The sequence below is a fragment of the Rattus norvegicus genome, chromosome 2, assembly GCF_021556685.1.
Source record: "Rattus norvegicus strain SHRSP/BbbUtx chromosome 2, alternate assembly SHRSP_T2T, whole genome shotgun sequence".
Lineage (NCBI taxonomy): Eukaryota > Metazoa > Chordata > Mammalia > Rodentia > Muridae > Rattus > Rattus norvegicus.
In genome coordinates, this window is record NC_141535.1 from 225,053,501 (window position 1) to 225,061,876 (window position 8,376).

The 8,376-nt window shown below is 37.3% G+C and overlaps 1 long non-coding RNA gene across 1 annotated transcript in view; it reads left to right on the forward strand.

Annotated features, from left to right (window-relative positions):
* Nucleotides 1-7,346, forward strand: part of LOC147996563 (uncharacterized) — a 53,225-nt gene extending 45,879 nt beyond the window's left edge. Inside the window, exon 5 of the long non-coding RNA XR_015676975.1 lies at nucleotides 7,041-7,346. This is a non-coding gene — a long non-coding RNA (uncharacterized LOC147996563). The remainder of the gene's footprint in view (nucleotides 1-7,040) is intronic.
* Nucleotides 7,347-8,376: the final 1,030 nt, after the last annotated feature.

The window sequence follows — 8,376 nt, forward strand, 5'->3', positions numbered from 1 at the left end:
AAAGACATATACATGCATAGAAACACACACACATGCACACACACACACACACACACACTCAGAGAGAAAGAGAGAGAGAGAGAGAAAGAGAGAGAGAGAGAGAGAGAGAGAGATTGAAAAACTCATATGTCCTAAATAAGATACCTTCATCAAATCCTGTACTTAGAGCTCAGGGAACCCAAGGAAGAGGAATCAGAAACTATAAGAGCAGAGGGGATGAAGGAAACCAAGAAAAATAACATATGAAAAGCTCAAATGAATTCACAAAGACTGAAACAGCATGTACAGGGCCTAAATGTGGAGGCATTTTAATTCAGCATCATGGCTACTTTGGCAAGTGACAACATCAAAGACCTGTGTCAGGGTGATTGTTTTGGAATACAGGAATACAGGAATACCAGAATGCAGGAATATAGAAATATAGGAATATAGGCTGGGATAATGGAATACCCTTATTACCTATTTTTAATCCCCCCAGAATGACTCCTATTTGAGGTGCAGGTAAAGTGATGAGTCAGAAAAAGATTTGACAGAATGAGTCAAATATGGGATATGCCCAACGCTCACTAGAACAGACAGAAAAGAGAGGCCACTTATGATCAGTGTAGGGAGTGAAGTGGAGGGGAGTTCAGCTGAGTTCAGTATAATTCAATTGAGTGCATTTGAGTTCAGTTCAGTTTTTATAGTTCTAGTTAATCATTGCAATGAGTTTAATTCAGTTCATGGAGTTCAGAGGCAGTTTTTCCAAGCTGATCAATTCAGTCAGAAGTCAAGAGAAGCCAATTTGAATCAGTCAGCTTCAAGAAGAATTTGACCTAGAATATCAGGGTTGAACCAGGCATACAGAGTTTATAAAGAGCTAGAAAGGGTGAGTTTATTCAGCAGTAAGTCTTGGAGGCTGAAACATTCTTGACTTAAGGTAGCAAACAAAGGCTGGTAAGTGAAACCTTCAGGGTCTGGGCTTGCAGAATATTAGATTGTACAGAGTCTAGAAGCTTTTAGGCCTAGGCCTATGGATAGTTAGATAGAAACATTCTGGGCTCAGCCCAAGCCATATATTTGCAGAGCTTGAGAAAATAGGAGACATTTATACCTGTATGGGTATGCAACTATGTCCTCTGCATATGTACTTTGGCCACCAGTTTATTGTTTTTATGGAGTTTCTGAAATGTGTGAATGAGTGAGTCTCTGATTCTTTTGCCTTTTCTTAAGCTTTTTCCCTCCTGTTGGTTTGTTATGTCCAACTTCAATGTAATAGGTTTTTTTTTACCTTGTTACAATTTTTAAATTACTGTTTCTAAGAAGCCTGTTCTTATTTAATGAGAGAAAGAAAAGACATAGATCTGGAGGGATGAGGAACTTTGAGGAGTAGAGAAAGGGCAAACCTTAACAGGATGTATTATGTGAGGAAAGAATCTATTTTCAATGAAAGGAAAAATAAAATATAAGATCTGAGGTCTTAAAAATTTTCCTTGTCTACTACTCCAGCCACGATAATAAACATACTGTGGACATTAACAAATATACTTGTTCAAATGTTTACTTAGAGATGAAAAAATAGGCCTAGTGTATTTGCATACTCAACAAAATATGTACAAAAGAGTTATTACTGTCAACAGGTATTATGTTTCAGCTGAACTTTGTGAAAACTACTTTGCATATCACTATTAATACAAATTAATTATAGCAGCTTATAATTTTAAAAATGCATTCATATGGTATTTCATATGAGAATCTTTTCTAGTAGTTACATTACAGTTCCTCTTTCCATATGACAATATAAAATGTAACTTTTGGTAGAAAACTAGATATGAGTCAAGGCAAAAAAAAGAAAAAAAAGAAACCAACCAAACAAACAAACAAAACAAAAAACTAACAACAACCAAGAAGAATCAAAGAAAATCAAAACAATAGTTTACAAAAGATAGCATCGGGCTCATCTTGTGTAAGCCAGCTATCCCTGAGCATGGAGCCTGCCTCGCAGTTTGGAATTTGGTGGTCAGAGTCTCAATCAACCCACATCACTTAAGCTTCAGTTTGCAATAGATGGGAATTAACAGAGAGACTCACAACTGAATGACTGCCAAGGAAGGCTGTAGGAACAGGGGGAGGCTGCCCCATGAGAGAGGCCACACACACACTTGGTAGGGCTTCAGAGTTAAGGCTCCCAGTCCAAATAGAGTCAAGTGATGTCTTGAGTACCCAAGATGCTGGACTTGGAGAAACAGATTTAACATTTTCCTTGCTGGCTTTTGGACTTGCTTTAGTTACGTCTTTGATGGCCTGTTTCCCTGTCATTGGAATGAGAACAATTATTTTGGAACAATTTATCTTTTTCTTTTGATCTCACAGGTTTCCCAACTAAGGTGGTTTTGTTTCTTGTTGCTTTTGTTGTTGTTATTGCTTTTTTTAACCTCAGAAAATACTTTGGATTTGGAATTAGATTTTGATTTGGAAGGTTGGAAACATCCAAGAGATGGGAATTCTGTAAGTTGGAGTGAGTAAACTTTTTATTACACAGCCATGAGCCTATGAGGGAGGAAAGTGGTATGGTTTGGGTATAGAAGTCCTTCACCAGCTCACATTTGGACTCTTGGACTCTAGGGATATTACTATTTTGGGAAGTTGCAAAACTTTAGGATAATGGTGTTTCTGGTAGATAGACAGCTATAATGGCAGGTCACAAGGCTCATAGACTGACCTCTTACAGGCTAGCTGTCGGTTTCCCCACCTATTCAGTTAACAAGGTGAATTGCAAGCTCTCCCAACCATGAGTATGAATAACTTCTCAGTTAAAATAGAAAACTTCTCTGTTGGAAGAGGAAGAAGAGGAAGACGAGGAGGAAGAGGAAGAAAGAAAGGAAGGAAGAGAGAATGAATGAAGTTAAGCAGTGAGATGAAATAATAAGGGTTTGTTACTAAGTAAAAACTCAAATAAAAGCACATATAGTGCTAGAGTCATGGGCATGAAACCAAAGCCACAAGAGATGGCAGGACACCAGGCATTGCCATTATAGTAGAGCTGGAGTAGATTTTATGGATATAAATGAGTAATCCAGAATGATAAGTAATTATATTACAAAGTGAGACACTAACTTTTTATTCCAAAGCAGTAATCTATTGTTAATGTCAGGGACTAAATCATGGCCAGGATTACAGAGGACAGAGCAAAGATGAAGGTAAATAGGAACAGGTGACATCAAGAAAAAGTTTAGGCCAAAATGGCATGATCGTTACCCTCTGCCATCAACACTGCAGTGCCCTCCTCTGCCCTATGTCTTACCAGTTACCAGTCTTTTAACCGCCATCATTTTGTACTTGGTTGTGTTGGGGTTGGGAGGGGGGCTTGTGATGAAGATTATTCATATCTTCTGCGTCTCCTTTGTTATCTGTGGTGTAAGATAACTGCAGTCAATTAGTGATTGCCTATTTTTCCTAAGTTCCTAACAGTGTGAGACCAGGCCCCAGCCCAGTGAATGAGACTCTGCTAGGGGTGGACGGCAAAATTGCTCCATCGGAATTTGTAGGCTTCAGTGTATCTAGCTTGAAAACACAACCTCTATTGTTTTCTCTGTCTTCCTTGATGAGCTTATTTCTCTTGTAAAATCCTTTCCCTGGTATTCTGATTTAATCAGAAAGTGATTTCCTTGGTGGAATCTGAATTGATATATATTTATACATGTGAGTTGAAAAAGAACAACTTGAAAAGCAAATAAGAAACTAGAAAGAGCTGTCTCTCAGTAGGACATGTATCCACTGGAGAATAACAAGCAAGTCTCACAGAACCAGTCCATTGTCATTCAACAGACATTTATTGAAATCTACAATGTGCCCGGAATAGCAAGGTGGAAGAGACACGAAAATAAAGTCCCATTCACAACCTTGACCTATTTATAGACTATTATGTAGGTTAAACTTATAACCGGAAAACTTCTAATGAATTATAAAGGTAACAGTCGAAACCACATAGTGTGTTCTTGTAAGGAAGGAAGAAATGCCAGAAGAGTTATAGGAAATGCCACAAAATGCTGTTAAAGGAAACCCAAGCCAGACAGAAAGAAGTTAAGGAGATAATTTGTATAAAAACAAAACAAAAACATTACAATTGAGGATAGTGAATTTTAGGGTTTTTTTCTCATATGACTGGAGGATGGACAAATAGGAACTACTCTCAGTAACAGGTTGGGTAAGTGGACAGAGGTATTTATCTACTTTACCGGCTCAAGTGAGCAGATAGTGGCTATGGGAGATGGTCTATAAGCGGATTAGAGCAATGCTCATTCCAAAGCTGTATGTTACAGCCTCACCAAAAACAAATGCCAGTACCTTGAGGTTTGGAGGATGTGGTTCAAGAAAATCCTTCAAAGTTGACCTCTGCAACTGTGTTTACAACTAAGTAAAATGAGTTGAAGAATGGGCACCAATTTAGAGGCTACATTCATAGAAATAAAAGGACTGTTTTACTTCTATGTTGAGTGTTATATAATCTAAACCAGAATGGACTTTGTGCTTTTAGTTTTCCCACCATTTCTTGCCTAATCTATGCTTCGTGAATTTATCCCAATACATTATTCTAAATGTCGGCATACACTTTTTTACTGTAGTCTTCAGGGAATCTTTTCAGGATGCTTGAAACATAGGAACCATTTACAAAGGTGCATTTACTATGTATTCTGCAAAGTTTCATGAAGTGAGCAAGTGAAAGCAACCCAAAATGGAATTTTCAACATGCTGGAATTATTGATTTGGCCCATATTCTAGCTTCTCTGTTTACTAGTAACTATAGACAAACAAATTCTACAAATCTGACTTAATGAAATATGATCCTCAAATTTCTCCATGACATCTGAAATTGAATGAATTCAGATAAACCCGTTCAAACCATCCTTTACCAACTTCATAATAATATAACATTACAGGCACTGAATGCTGAACTTAAAACTTTAGAACACCTATGAAGTGAATGAGTGCCCCTTCAGTACGTTTCTATCAGCTGCTGATTTTTTTAGGCACAAAAATTACTGAATGTTATGGGGAGGCATAGCTTCTGAAAATAGATGACTTACATAGAAATAATTCTGAGTTTCATTTTGGAGAAAATTGTAAAATATCAGATTTGTCCCAGAGGAGGTGTAGTACTTCCAGGTTTGAGTTTAAGATATAAATATCCCAGGAACTGTGTTACTCAATGGTGTTTCAATTTATTCCCGGTCATATCTCTCACTAAAACAAAGAAATGCATGCCTATATCCCTACATAACTGTGGGTAAAGCTTTGAAAAGGTTGCATGTAGTTCAAATCTAGATTTGCCCTTGCGTGAGCTAAGCCACTTTTTCAAAAATTATGAAAGTAAATGATAAAATCACTCTTGCTTGTATAAGAGTTTTATTTTAACTGAAACTATCCATGTAGCTTACAGACCCAAGAGGAGAAAAATAAGGATGACATCCACCCAAATGTGTGAAAGTGTCATTAAGACAAATGACAAACATTTCTTCATTTTAGCGTCTATCAAAATCATAAATCACTATTCCTGGCCTGTTATCAATAAAATGTTCTTTGTATACCACAACATAATGTGAACTAGAAAAAAATTGTAATTCAGGAAATGTGAACCTTTGAGTGGTATAATGTGTGTTAGAACATGAACATTATATACTAAAGTAACAAAAAAAAATCAGGGAGTGTAAGAGACTGCCAAAAGCAAGCAAAATAATGACAGCTAGAGAAGAAAGTGAGAGAAATTAAATTGAAATCCATATATAATTTCTAGACATTCTTTGAAAGAAGAGTTAATTCCCTACAAAGAAACATTTCATGGCAACCAGGCAATATATTTTTAGTATGCATCTCACAGGCCTTTTTTTTTCATCTTACTCATAAATAAAATAGTTGGTTAAGGAAAAGTCATTGCTTTTGTGAATAACTTAATACATAGTATTGACCAGATGTCATGAAAAAAATGAAACATTTTGGGGTTTCAGACATTCCAAATCCTAACTTTAAATACACATTGTCGACTGTATCTTTGTATAACTATGCATTATTTTATTTCTTATTTCTTTTGTGAAAAGTATTTGTCTACCCTTCAAATCTAAAATTATAAAATTTCCTGATCAATAATTGTATAGCCTCAGGTGAGGAATAGATATTAAAAATTTCTTAAAGGCCATCTTCGGAGATGTCAGAGTACATTTATTTCACTCTATTTGTGATTACACAACAATTAGTGTTGGCCTTCTTTCAACTCTGTACAAAGAATCATCTCAGGACCTGTGATTCTATGGAGAAAATTTAGTAAGTAGGGTGATTTTGGAGACAGAGAAGAAGATACATAGACTAAAAAGAAATATTATGTGGCTCATTCAGAGGCTGGCCTGTGGGAGCTTCTGGTACCTCCTATGAATAGATAACAGCTACCTATAGGCAGCAAAGACAGATCTTGAGGACATTCCAAGAAGTAGAGACAGTGAGGCATATGTCATGGGACTCCTTTTATGTGAACTGTCAGAGCATGTGGGTCTATAAAGAAAGAATAACAAGGGTGGGGGATAATTATCAATGGCTTGGAGATTTCTGTTTGATGAACGGAGTTGTCCTAAAATTAGATATTAATTATGGTTCGACAACTCAAGGTAATACTAAGAACAAAGGAACAGAATTAAGTGATTTATAAAGATGAATATTTTATGGTATGTAACTTGTATCTCAAGGAAACTATTACAAAAAGCAGGACACCAACATTTTTGCACACAGGTAATGATTTTAGATTAGGTTTAATTACCCAATGAAACTCTAATGCCATTAATGTTTTAAATAGTATTTCATAATCATTAGGTTTTTTTTATCCCACACTAACCTTAAAACTGATAACATCATTCTCAACCTAGAGAAGATGATTTTAGGAATTAAAGGAGTTGAATGGTTTGTCTAGTGCTGAGCAAATCGACGGAACTACATGTATATTTGGAATCTCTCACAGTTCAAGCCTTGTGCTTATGCCTCATGTAACCTTAAATATTTTCTCTATCACCATACAGGTGAGGAGGAATGAGACAAAAAAAAGGATTTCAGAAAGTATGCTGAATTATCTCAAAACACTGTGGATACTGTTTTGTAGATAGGATAAGTTGGAAGCTGGTTGAAATCCATTGTCTAATTTGATGCTCTGAGTTTCCCAAATAAAAAGAAACTACCAGACTGAATATGGAGACAGAAGGTGCTGCATCATAGACTGTTGGATTAGAATCAATCAGACCTCAAAAGCAAGTATGAGAATTGCTGAAGATTTTTAATCAAAAAATTACCATTGGATAAATGAAATAAATTACTGTATTTATCAAGTATCTTTGTGTTTCATTTAGCAAGGCTGTGTGACTTAGTCCAACAAAGGAAATGGAAAAGTTGATAAAAGACAACTGTCTTTTAGTAACCTAATGTAAATTATTTCATTTTTTATTAATCATTTTATTCCTTTACATTTCAAATGACATACCCATTCCTGGTTACCCCTTCACAAACCCCTGCTTCTTTCCCCCTTTTATCCCTTCCTTTTGCCTCTATGAATGTGCTCCTCTACCCACTCACCCATTCCTGCCTCGCTGCTCTAGCATCCCCCTATGCTGGGGCATCAAGCCTCTACAGGACCAAGGGCCTCCCCTCCCACTGATGTCAGATAAGGCCATACTCTGCTACATATGTATCTGGAGCCATGGGTCCTTCCATGTGTACTCTTTGGTTGGTGGCTTAGTCTCAGGGAGCTATGGGTTGTCTGATTAGTTGATATTATGCTTCCTAAGGGGTTACAATCCCCTTCAGCTACTTCAGTCTTTCCCATAGCTCTTCCATTGGGGTCCCTGGCCTCAGTTCCATGATTGGCTGTGAGTATTAGGCAAATGCTGGTAGAACTTCTTGGGAACAGCCATACCAGACTCCTGCCAGCAAGCACTTCTTGGCATCAGCAATAGTGTAGGGGTTTGGTGTCTGCAGATGGGATGGTTCCTAGGTAGGACAGTCTCTGTATGGCCTCTCCTTCAGTCTCTGTTCCATTTTTTGTCTCTGTCTTCCCTTTGGACAGGAACATTTCTGCGTTAACAATTTTGAGATGGGTGGGTGGCCCCATCCCTCAACTGCAGGCCTATTTACTGGAGGTGGTCTTTGCAGGTTCTATCTCCCCTTTGTTCTGTCTTTCTGCTGAAGTCATCCCACTGGATCCTGGGAGCCTCTCATTTCCCTGATGTCTGAGACTTTTTAGTGGCTACCACCAGTTTCCCCATCCCTCACTGATACATATTTCTATTCAATTGCACTGATACCTAAGCCGCACAAAGACCCAACAAAGAGAGAGAACTTCAGACCAATTTCCCTTATGAATAT